Below are 13,326 nucleotides of genomic sequence, written 5' to 3' on the forward strand. Positions count from 1 at the left end.
TTTTAAGTACTATGGTGCACAGATGCTAATTCAGCTCAGGCCATTAGCTCTGATTTATTTGATGCACAGAAGTCCCTGGTATGAATGTATCTTTGTAAACCATTCCTCTATGGTTGGTCATTTAAATTCCTTCATGTTTTTCACCCCAAATAAACACTGCACTGCTTTATTTAATATTATGAATAATAACAATGAAACAGATTAGGTCTTGTCTCATAAAAACTGTGTGACTATGATGTAAAAATCAACCCACAGAGCAATGGACTAGGAAAGATAATTAAGGCAAAGATCCTAATGTATATAATATGTAGGATATTAAAAAAATCCATTCTAAGCCAGCAAGGGAGGAATATTATTTAATAAGTAGTGCTGGAAAGTCCTAACCTCATACTGTATCAGCAGGATAACTTCTACATAGTATAATAAAGTAGATCTTTACAAACTGAAATCATAAACACATTGGAATAAAATCTTCATGACTAATTGTTCCCCGCATTTAAAGAAACTAAGCATTAAAGCAATAGAAGAAGTCAAGGGAAAATGATACATTTGTCTACATAAAAATAAATAAAACAAATACAGATAGAGTGAAAACAGACATTACCTCATGTATATGTATGACTGCATGACCAATGTGATCCTATAATATGTATAATCAGAAAAATGAGAACGTATACTCCATTTATATATGATCTATAGAAATGTATAAATGCATTCTACTGTCATGTACAACTAATTAGAACAAATTTTAAAAAGTAAAAAAACAAGTACACATGTATTTTTTGCTCTATAGGAATCGTGGATGAACAGTGAGTAAAACAAACCTATTCTTCTCAAGGTGGTCACATTCTACTGGAGGAAGGTAGGCAATATTACCCTATGTACATATATGATTACACAAATGGTACGAATCTACATTGTGCACAACCACAGAAATGAAATGATGTACCCCATTGCATATAATGAATCAAAATGTAGTCTGTGTAAATAAAAAAAATAAATAAGTATATTTAGAAGAATAAAGTCAGAGGTATGAGAGAGAATGGGCCTGCCTTTCCTCTATCAGCTGTAGACACCCAGCAGGTGTTCTTTCTGATTTTCAATCTTTTGGTAACTGCCCTCACTGTTTTTTCAGACACTAAGTTATGGTCCTTTCATGGTCAAAGACCAGCCCTGAGGGTGTCTTTTGCTTCCCCGCTGTGAAAGATGGAGAATCTCCTAACTTTACCTGTACCCTTTCACCCTCTGACTTTCTGTTCTCTGATAATCAGACTGTGATTATGTGCCTGGATGACATTATAAAATTACTGTTTCATTTTCTTTTCATAAACATATTTGAAATTTTTATTTTTGTAACCAGGTTTTCTTTTGAATTTAACTTTTAATTTTAGGACTCACTACAGACACTGTTACCAAGATGTTCCCATAGCAAGTACAGATGTTCTCTGACTTACAATTTTTTTTGATCTTGTGATGATGTGAAAGAGATGGTTGTTCAATAGGAACTATTCTTGGAACTTTGGATATTTTCCTGGGCTAGTGATATGTGATACAGTCCTCTCTAGTGATGCTGGGTAATGGCAGTGACCATATGGTCACCAGGGTGAAAAACCAGTACTCAACAGCATGCTGTACTGCTGAGCTAGGATGTTGGGTAGATTACTTAATTAAATGTCTTTTCCATCTGATTTTATTTTCAACTTTATTGGGATGTTAGTTCATTATAGGTTGAGGAGCATCTGTGCTTAATTTTTGTTCTTACCTTAATATTGATAAAACTGATGAACATCCTCAAGTGTTTTTATTTTTTCAAAAAAGTAGTTTCCCCCCTCTGAGTTCTTGCCTTTGTGATAATGCATTTCTCTTAGTTTTGCACATGAACAGCAATAGCAACCTGGCCATGGAAAATCCTTGGGAACAAATCTTTGTTCTCCTATCTCTTCAGTTGCTACCTCATTCTCTTTTGGCCTGTAGGATTATAGAAGAAAAAGTTCATATCAGCACAGTTTAAAATCTTTTATAAATAATATAAAGACTTTTTTTTTTTTAAGTTTTGTTTGTTTGCTTGCTTGCTTGTTTTAAGTGACTGTGGAATTTTGAATTAATTCCTGCAACTCAAAAAATCACCACGATATTTTCAGATGTATGTCTCTTTTCATTAATTTTAATACTGCAGCCTGGTAAATCTCCTGTATGTAAGGATGTGTAGTCTTGCACCTCAGGAACGTTCATTTCTTTATATATCTTTATTATTTTTGTTTTGTTTTTTTCTTCCATAGGAAAACTTTCAGCTTGTTGGCTCACTCTTTATCTTCTATCCCTTGTGTCTTTTCTTTCATTAATTTGGTCTCTTTTTCTAAGGTTTCTAGAAAAATAACCCATTTTTCCTAAATAGCCCGAGTTTAGTTTCTGTGTAAATTTTGCTCTTCTCGTCTCCAGCGCAGGTTTTAATTGGACCTGCATTTCTTTCTTAGCTCATCTGATTCCCTTCCTACCTCCGCTCATCCTCTCCTGTGGCCTTCTATTTCTGATTCAAAAGGACAAGTCTTTTTGTAAATTTTTGAATACGCCTAATCTCTATAAATGTATTTTGACGTCTGGTGTGAATCTAAGTGACATTCTCTTGGTCTTTCAGAACAATTTTCCTTCTTACTCATTTTACGGTTTAAAAACATCTTTATGTTTGATTGTGCCTCTATTTGTCTCAAAGCAAGGGCAGAGCTCTGCAGAGCTGGTTCCTGTAGACAGGCCTGCTGTCCCTGCCAGCCCTCTCCCTTCACTGTCCACTGGGGCTTAGCAGATCTGTCTCAAGACTTCAGACAAAGGTCAGACTGCACAGACTCCCGGCTCGGTCCAGGGCTTTCATCTGCAACAGTCCTGCCAAGGTGAATGGAACCAGCTACTTCCCCTACTTACTTTCCAACCTTCAAACAGACGCTGTAAAAATACTGTCATACTATATATATCCTGCTGCCAGGCTTCTGTCTAAGCCCTGACTAGCGCTTTATTCAGGAGTGACAACAGGTACAGGACAATTCCCACTTCCTATTTTTTCCTGTCTCCACAGTAATATTTTGTACCCTGTTATTTTCTAGAAGTTCCATTGAATTCTTTGGTTCATTAAAAAGGAATCTTGATGGTGAGGGCGAGGAAGGGGCCACCTTTGACCACATAAAATGCAATGCCTCAACAGCAGAAGGAAGGCCACCCATCTGATTGGTGTCAGTCTTCACAGCCAATTAACACACAGGTGATGCAAATTAAATGCACGTGGATTACATTTAAGTCAGAGGCAGTGTGCAGAGAGCTCTTGAAAACAAGAATCGGAACCTGATTCTTCAGATGGATTCTCCACCCCGTGCAGCTGAACATCAGCTTAGCTCATCCTCTGAAGTGTTTTTCAAAGGTTTCTTAAGGCACATTCTGGTCCTTTAGAAACACTCACTGCCCTTGGAGGCCTGGAAATCGTGAATCAGAATATGATTCTTTAAAACGTGAGTTCTCTACAATGTTCTTCCAGTGAGTTCAATGCTCACTGTACTACAGTGGGAACCTTTGGATCAATCCATTTCTTGAAGTGGCTTGCATAAAGTTCTTAACCAGGCTCATATGGGCCCTTTGGATGCACTACACTTACAGGCTTGAAAATATGAATCAGAAAATGGTTCTTAACACGTGTTCTAAATTCTTGAAACCTCAGTTTCTTGGGTTTGCTGAACATATTTCCTGTGCTGAGTAGCCACACATGGCTGGTGGCTGCTGTGCTGGTCAGCACACTGAGAAGTAGCCTTACCCCACCATGTTCCTTTGGATGCACAGATACAGGGCTTGGTTCTGGTGGGAAGAGAGCTACACAGGTGGTAAAAAAGAAAGCATTTGATTTTTACGCATCCTCTGTGTGCTAGGCAGCCATTCACCATGCAGATCTCCTGGGTGGCAGGAATTCCCCCGGATCCTAACAGAGAATTGATTGCCGGTTTGTTTGTTTGCTTTTTCAATGTGCCATGAGTTTTAATTTGTCAGCTGTGTTTCTGATAGTCTTTGAGTGAGGAGTAGAGAGAGGCTGCATCAGAGATTGCTGGCTAGACAAGGTACTTAGAGAACCCCCAGACATGCAGTGCTTTTCCTGAAATTGAATGCTGGTAGTGGAAATTTTGAAAACTAAAGTAATGTGAACGACCAAATGCTAGCCATTTCTCTACCTTGTTGATCAATTTCCTATGATTTCTGGCCATTCCATCTCACTAGGGACAAGGTCTTTGCTTCATGGACCCATGTCTCCCCAACAGCTGTAAATTGTTGGGTGGACCACATGACATGTTTCAGCAGGGCAGTTGCTCATACTTTTCAATAGCTTGTCACTTAATCCCTTCTACTTTTCTCCCTGTTGTCACAACACAAGGTTCTGCTCCCTGGCCTTGCCTCCCTGGATTCTGATGCCCTAGATCTTCCTCTCTACCTCCCCCAGCCTCAGTCTTGCCAATCTCTGAGGTCAGAAAAATGGGCTCTGCAGGTTGGTCCTGCTCTTACTTTTCTCTTGTATTTATTAAAACACTTCTTGAGGCTTTGCCCTCTTCAGCATGGGTTGGGAGGAAGAAAATTGGCCCTGTCGGACTAGTAAGATACGAAAGAAGGGGAAAGTGCATAGAACTGGCAAATCCATACTCTGAGCTCTAACCCTGCCTCACCAGCCAGCATCTCTGGTCCTGTTGCCTAAAGAGTATTATTGTGTCAACATATTTTTTTGTAGTTGTAGGTGGACAGCATGCCTTTGTTTTATTTGTTTCATTTTTGTGTGGTGCTGAGGATTGAACCCAGTGTCCCACACATGCTAGGCAAATGCTCTGCCCCTGAGCTGCAACCCCAGTCCCTGAGTCAACATTTTGAACCATTTTCTTCTATTTTTATGTAATATGCATTTTGTATACTAGAGAATCATTTTTTCTGCATAAAAATTATTACTATTATTGGTGAAAATGAGAAAGATTGACAATAGCAAGGATTGGTAAAGATTTAGGAACTCGGCAACACAGTTGATAGAATGAAAATCAATACAACCACTTTGGAAAACAGTTCACAAAAGAACTAAAAAGTTGAATCTATACAAAGTCTTTGTCTTAGCAACTTGCTTGTGAGTTTGTACCCAGAAAAACGCTGACGTACAGATGTGGGAGCTACACATAAGGCTGTGTTGTGGAGCATTACTCAACAAATTCAGTGAGCACCCAATATGTTCCAGGCACTAGGAACACGCAATCTGTAAAACAGGCAAAGTCCTTGTCCTTATAATGTCAAAAAGTAGGGAAAGGACAAGAAAACAAATAAATATACCTGACAGGAGGTGGTAATATGTGACCTGCATAAGGCCATAAAAGAGAAAGGGGGAAGGTGGATGTTTTATATAGGGCAGTCAGGACAGGCCACCGGGGCAAGGTGACAGGTGGACACTTGGTACCTGTGGGCCTGGGAGGCTTTCCTGGAAGACAGACCAGCCCGTGCAAAGGTCCTGAGGTGAGAATGCACCAGGCATGTTTAAGGAACAAGGAGGAGATGACTGGGGAACAATGAGAAGGGGAGAGGACAAGATCAGAAAGGTGATGAGGATCTAATCGCATAGTCTTGTGGGCAACATAAAGACTTTGAATAAGATGAACAGCCATCAAGCTTTATTATAACCTCACAAAAATTATATTGGCTGACATAAAAATATACTACCTTATAGCAACAGTCTCCCCCATCTCCTGGCCTTACTTGCTGCCTATCACTTAGCCGCTTCCCCTCAGATGTGTTCCTTTGTCTCTTTTCTTCTTGCCTGCATGATCTTGCAAGGGCAAAGGCTTTTGCCCACGTGGTACACGTCATCATCCCAACACCTCAGCCTATTCCTGATGCCTTTTCTTAGGATCGCTCTGGCTGCATGCTAAGAATACAGCCTGTGAGAGTCCACGGGCAGAAGGCCGTGTCAGAGACTAAAGCAATAAGCCAGGTGTGTGAGCAGCTTTGCACCATGACATACACCTGAGATAAATCCACTGATAAAGGGAAGAAGGTTATTTTTGGCTCAGTTCTAGAGGTTTCAGTCCACGATTTACCCCTTTACTCTTGGACCTACAGTGGGAGAGCACATCATGGTGGAGGGCTCACAGCAGAGGTCTCGCCTCGTGGCCAGAAGGCACGAATGAGAAGAAGGGACCAGGACTCCACCGTCCTCATTGTGGGTGTGCCCCAGTAACCTGAAGACCTCCCATCAGGCCCTACCTTGCCAGGTCTGACCTCCTCCCCAAACCACCTTGGGCTGGGGACCCGCCTTTACACGTGGACCTTTGGAGGACTTTGCAGACCCCAACCACAGCACATGGCTCGTGTGGTGGCTCAGACCTGGCTGCCAGTGGTGGAGATATGGGAAAAGCTACAGTTCAATCTTAATTTTGGATATGATTCCAGGTCAGTGGAGAAGGGGTTATAAGTCCATAATCATATCAAGTAAATGCCTGGGCTTGGTGACAGCTACGCTTCTCACATTCTAAATATCCCCTTCCTTTTCTAATCAGTTGAGGCTTTGCTGTATCTTAGATGACCCATCAGTCAGAAACAACCTCTGCCACTCAAATATTGGATTGTACCCTCCTGTGTGGCTAGATTTTGAGTTCTGGCTCATACTCGCTTCTTTTTTTTTTTTAGTAAAGCTAAGCCTTCATTTTAAATCTCAGCCTTGTCTCTTCACCTGCTGTCCCCAACACATAGGACACTGCCTGGCAGATAGTAGGTACACAATAATTATCTATGGAATAAATCATTGGATAGGAAAAGCAATTCAACCAGTCTGCATTTTGGACGTATGCTCTAAAAACCTTGTGCTACTGAAAATAAAGAAGTAAGAGAGTTTCATTGCTTGGGTTCAGAAAGCACAGATCAGGTAGTGGGTTTTCCCCCTGACTTATTTTCTGACAATTTCCACTGTCAACTTCCAGGAGACATTAATTAATCTCACAAAAGTCTGGGTCACCTGTTTCCATGAGAATCTGCCCTGCTCAGTGCCCTGGACCTTTGTCTGACTGTGAGAGATGGCCTTAGGGAGGCTGCCTCCCTCTGGCCCATGGCTATGGTTTGACCTTGTTCAACCAGTATGAGCAGCTGCTTGATTCAGTCAGGAGCAGGCTGCAAACCAAACATCACCTGGAGACTCCGGGTGGCAGTTTTTTGTTGAGGAGGATGAAGGCCACCAGAACCCACCCAGGAGGACCAGGAGGAGAAACAGAAGCCATGTGTACCTGGAAGGGCTTGTGTGCTTTGCGTTGTCACAAGGAACAGTTTCAAAGGCTTGTTTAGGAAGGTAAAGATTTGGCAGAATCCTGTCTGCAGTGAGGCCTGCTCTATGCTACTGCCTGTTCCTACACATCTCCAGGTATCTTGGAGAAGGTCCCCAGCCTCCCTGAGGAAAGCATATCCAGTCCGCGGAAAGGCTCTGGTCTTGAGGAGGAGCTTTGATCAGCAGAAGCAGCCTGCATCCGGCTTCACAGAATGCCCAGCTTCTCCTGCCCCAGACCTGGGAGCTAGCTTGGCATGTGGTCTGATGAATAACAAAGTTCTCCAAAATAGCTTTGCCCTGAGGACATTTTCCTCAGGTATCAAAACAGGAAGCCAAGAATAGTTCCCCTGCACCAAAAATAAGACACCTCAGGATTTGAAAGGCCCCATGATCCGTGAGCCCCAAAGAGAGACTGGTTGGTGCCACTGTGGGGAATAGCTTATTTTATAATCAGCCTCTCCCATTTTTAACTTCAGGTGTTCTGGCTTTCGTTCTGATGAGGGATTTGGTCTTCAGACACTCAGGCTGGCCCATTAGATTTCCCTACAAATGGCACACCAGGAGCGGGCGTCTCCCGGCAAGCTCTGTAATACTTCCTTTGGGTTTTGATTCTGCCTGAGATGTGTGAAGCTCAGCCGTGGATCCCAGCTCTGCTCGGAGACTGATCTCTGAGATCAGGAACTGCATTCAAGTCTGGGTAGGAGTGAAAAGCTCTGGGTGCAAGTCCTGCCTCTGGGGCCCTTCCTAGCGTGGCTCCACACTGCACGGCCTTAGCTCCCCACCGCAGGCCCTCTTATGCCAATAGCCCTTTCTATTTTCCTTCCTCTCCCATCTTAAACCCCAGCAAAACTGGGCAGCTGGGCGCCACCTCCCTTTTCAGCTGGCGTTTGAGTGGGGTCAAGGGAGGCCCTCTGCTTGTTTCCTTGGCCTGGGGTCGCCTCTGCCCCTCCCCCATTCAGCCGTCAAAATATTTCCAACCACTGTACACATGTTAGAATGACCAAGATCCAGAATACCAGCAGCACCAAGTGCTGGCACAGATGTGGAACTGGAAATTCTCATTCTAAATGCAAAATGGCACAGCCAGCTTTGGATGGCAGCTTGGTATATTTTCTTACAAAACTTGACACACTCTTACTATACAATCCAGCCATCCTCCTGCTTGGTACACCCAAAGGAGTTGAAAACATATGTCTATGGAAAGGGCCCTCGTGTGGATGCTTAGAGTAGCTTTATTCATAATTGCCAGAGCTTGGAAGCAATCAAGATGTCCTCAGTAGGTGAGTGGCTAACCTGTGGTATATCCGGACTGGAAGGTTATTCAGCATGAAAAAGAAATGAGCTATCGAATCACAAAAAGACATCCTTAAATGCATAGTGCTAAGTGAAAGAAGATACTCTGTGAAGGCTACAGACCGTGTGATCCCGATGATACATGCTGGAAAAGGTTAAGCAGTGGAGCCAGTAAAACAACCAGGGGGTACCCAGGAGTTAGAGGGAGGGAAGGATGAACAAGTAGAGCTCAGTGGATTTTTAGGGCATTGAAACGGCTCTGTGTGACAGTATAGTGAGAGATGTCATTATATGTTTGTCCAAAGCCACAGAAGGCACAACACCAAGAGTGAGCTCCAAAGTACACTGTGGACCCTGGGGAGGCCCCACCCTTGCCCAGGAGGTGATGGACATCTGTCCGCTGCTGGGCAGCCTGGCCCACTCCCTCACGCCCCCACCCTGGAGCCCCTTCCTGCTTTTGTGTGGCTCCCTTTGACTTTTCTTCTTCCTCCTCTTCAGCCATTCAAGCTACCTCTGATTTAGGGAGGTGGCTTGAGCTGCTGGCCTGTCTCGATCACATAGCCGCTACCTCGGCCGCACTGAGGATGGACTTCCCTCTGCTCACATCTGGGTTTCCCCAGACAGTGTCCCCTCACAAACAGACCCAGGCTGATTTTCTCCTCTTGGGCTTCGTGGCAGAGCATGGAATTTTAAGTTCCGTTCCTCTCATACTTCCGTGCAGCAGCACTCTCCTTTCCTGAGGTCATTTTCCATCCCCCAACACACCCCTTACGTATGGAGACTTAGCAAGCTGCATCAAGAAACAGTAGAGCTAAAGATCATTATACGATTTGGGGAAAGTAAAGGTCCTTTTATTGGCATTTTGCTGATTTTTTTTTTCTTCTGAACACCTCTTATTTGAGTTATTTTTCTAGGCAGGGTTGGGAGCATGCTGGTTTCTGTCCCAGCAAGAGTAGAGAGCATGCACGCTTGGACCCTCTTCACGCTGAGAGGACCGCAAGGCTTCCCCCACTGCTTCCAGCTCCCGCGCTCGGGCCCTGCTCATGCTCTGAGCTGCTGCTGTGGCACATCCACTGCTACCCACTTCCCAGACCTCTGTCTCTGCCCCACAATTCTTCCAGCTGCTTGCCCAGGTCGAGCCGTGTCCCTCCAGATGGTCCTGCAGGTTCGGGCTTGCCTTCTTACCCCCGTCCATTTTCTCCTTGTAGGCAGAGCGATCTTCCAACACACAGATCTCCTCGTGTTCTGGGTGGGCACTGGGGCATCTATTCAGGTTCAGTGCACCCACTGCCGTGAGGGATACCGGAGACACTGGGACAGCTTGACTGTCAAATACTGGGCGGTCTAGGAGTAGAGACAAATTAATTCCTTGACCAGAGCTCTATAACAGAAAAAAAAAATTAACTACCACTTATTAAATACTGAGTATGTGCCTGGATCTGGGCAAAGTATTTTGAGGTGTAATTTTATTTAGAATTCAATAATCACAGGAGGCAGATAGCAGTCTTGGTCAGATTTACAAATGGGGAAGCTGGGGTTTAAAAGTTGAAGATCTTGTTACTGATTTAGAGAACTTGTTTTCAGTTTTCATCTGCTCAGTGTTCACCTTGGCTTTGGGTTTGTCATATATAACCTTCATAATGTTGAGGTAGTTCCTTCTATCCCTAGTTCCTCTAGCATTTTAAACATATATGGGTGCTGGATTTTATCAAAGGCCTTTTCTTCATCTATTGAGATCATCATGTGATTCTTGTTCTCAATTCTATTTAAGTGGTGAATTACATTTATTGATTTGTGTGTTTTGAACCAGGGAGGACACCTACTTGATCATTTGATCATGCTTTATTATCTTCTTGATGAGAATTTTTTTTTTTTTTTTTTTTTTTTTTTGGGCAGGGGGACCAGGGATTGGACCCAGGGGCACAGACCCAGGGGTGCTTAGCCACTGAGCCACATCCCCAGCCCTTCTTATTTTTATTTCTATTTTAGTCTCACCAAGTTGATTAGAACCTCACTAATTTGCTGAGACTGGCTTTGAACTTACAGTCTTCCTGCCTCAGTCTCCCATGCCACAGGGATTACAGGCATACACCACCATGCCTAGATGAGTTTTTGAATGCCATACATATATTTTATTAAGGATTTTTGCATCTATGTTCTTCAGTGTTCTTGGTCTATCGTTTTCTTCATGTGTCTCTGTCTGGTTTTAGTATCAGGATTTTACTGGTTTCATAGAATGTATTTGAGAGTATTCCTTCCCTTTCAATTTCATGGACTAATTTGAAAAAGACTGTTATTAATTCTTCTTTAAAGGTCTGGTGGAACTCAGCTGAGAATCTCTCTGGTGCTGGGCTTTTTTTTTTTTTTTTTTTCCATTGGAAGACTATTTTAATTGATATTTCAATTGCTTGGCTTGGTATTGGTTCATTTAGATTTTCTGTTATCTTCCTGGGTCAATTTGGGCAGGTCAGATATATCTAGAAATTTGTCCATGTTTTCTAGATTTTCTAGCTTGTTTGGAATATAAATTTTCAAAATAGTTTCTAATGATCCTCTGGATTTCAGAAGTCTGTAGTGGTATCTCCTTTTCATTTCTAATTTTGTCCTTTTGGGTCTTTCTCTTTATTTTGGTTGCTTTTGCTAAGGGTTTATCAATCTTGTTTATCTTTTCAAAGAACCAACTCTTTTTTGTATTGATCCTTTGTAATTTTTTTTTGTTCTCAATTTCATTAATTTGACTCTGATCTTAATTATTTCCTGTCTTTTTACTGATTGGTTTGTTCTTCCTTTTCTAAGGTCTTGATGTATACCATTAGATTGTTTATTTGGGAATTTTATTTATTTGACTTTTGTAGTTATACACAGTAGTGGGGTTCATCCTGACAATCTCATGCATGCATGGAAATTGGTTTCCGTTCATGATCCCCACTTTTCCTCCCATCTTCCCTCCCCTCTCCCATTCTCCTTCCTCTACTCTCAAGTTTTTAAAGCTACCAACCCTCCTCTTAGAGCTGCATTCCTGCTGTTCCAGAGATGGATGCTGTGTCTCTTCTCATTTGTTTCTAAGAAGTTCTTCATTTGTTCTATGATCCATTTCTCATTTTTGAAAGTTTTGTTCACTCTCCATGTGTTATGTGGTTTCTGTGATTTTTTCCTTGCTATTGATTTCTGGTTTCCATTATGATCTGATAGGATGCATGGATGCATGGAATTATATTCTTTTTTTTTTTTTTTGTATTTGCTAAGACTTACATTGTGACTTAGAATATGGACTATTTTGGAAAAGGTTCTATGAGCTGCTGAGAAGAAAGAATTCACCTGTTTGGGGGTGAAATATTCTGTAGATGTCTGTTAAGTTCATTTGATTTATAGTACTATTTAGGTTGGAAATATCTTTACTGATTTTTTTTTTCATTTTAATGGGTTTTTTTTATAGTTTAATAAATAGTTCTCTTAATGACCACAGATAGGTAAGGCTATTTGGTAGTATTCAGAAATATCACAGTAATGGTGGTTTTCCTGATTGAGTTGTAATCTAATAATTATAAGGAATGTAAAACTGTTATCAAATCAGTAAGACTGCATTTATACATGCATCATTTTCAGGATTATTTGGTAACCTGGGCATATTTCCCCCAAGTAACTTTGCTTCCTTGTGTTACAAGGCCTGTCTCGCTCACTTTCATCTCAATGACTGTACCTGTGGTAATAACACCCAATAACCTTTGGTATACAGTACAGATGAGGGATTCTTTTACATACCAAGTATTGGTAGGCAAAAGGTGGCTTTCAAGCTGGGCACAGTGGTACACGCCTGTAATCCCAGCAGCTTGGGAGGCTGAGGCAGAAGAATCTCAAGTTCAAAGCCAGCCTAGCAACAGCATGGTGCTAAGCAACTCAGTGAGACCCTGTCTCTAAGTAAAATACCAAATAGGGCTCAGTGATCAAGTACCCCTGAGTTCAATCCCCTGGTACCAATCCCCAGTACCAAACAACAACAACAACAAAAAGGTGGCTTTCAGTTCAGGATGTGTTATGTGGGCCTTCTTGAAACATAAACCCACTGGCCTAATGAATCTTTCCTATTTAGGTGGTTTTCTTGTAAAGCCGTTTCCAACAAAGCAGACTTCAGTAACCAGTCTCTTCCAGGCCTTCCTTTTTCTCTTTCTATTTGAATCACTTTTAATATTTCTGTTTCTCCCTGGGCACGAACCTTGGAAAGGAGGATTTCCCATTTTCCCACCTTCTCTTCTTGTTTATTGTTGAATCATGTTGGAAAGTACTTTCACTCGCGTCTGTCTTCTCTGTCCAGGAGACAGGCAGGTCCTTGAGTCTTTCAATTGTTCTTCTGTTTGTGTTTCTCTTTTTGTGCATCTTGATAGTCTTTTTCATTTGCATTTTCTCGACATGGTGCTGTTTATGTAGAGTGTAGTCTTCAGACCAATCATTTTTTTTTTGCCTTCTTTGAGTGTTCATGAGCTTCTCGACTTTCCTTCTTTCCCATATTTCCTCAGAAGTTGTAGTAGGATTTCAATTAAATTTTAACTTGGAAAGAAAGTATGTCCATTTGTGGCCTGATTTAAAGGGAATAATGTCAGATTCAGGCATTGTTTGTTCTCCTAAGGAAACAGCACATACCTTGGGCTTGGGCATCTCCTGAATATGCCCATTTCTATTTGACCACTATAAACTGAGCAACTACTGAGTGCAATACACTGTAAAAC

The 13,326-nt window shown here is 42.0% G+C and overlaps 1 pseudogene; it reads right to left on the reverse strand.

Moving 5' to 3' along the window:
* Window positions 1-12,167: 12,167 nt before the first annotated feature.
* On the reverse strand, window positions 12,168-13,106 carry LOC124985805 (ribosome biogenesis protein NSA2 homolog; annotated as a pseudogene).
* Between the last annotated feature and the right edge of the window lie 220 nt (window positions 13,107-13,326).

This window comes from Sciurus carolinensis, chromosome 5, assembly GCF_902686445.1.
Source record: "Sciurus carolinensis chromosome 5, mSciCar1.2, whole genome shotgun sequence".
NCBI classification, from domain to species: Eukaryota; Metazoa; Chordata; class Mammalia; order Rodentia; family Sciuridae; genus Sciurus; species Sciurus carolinensis.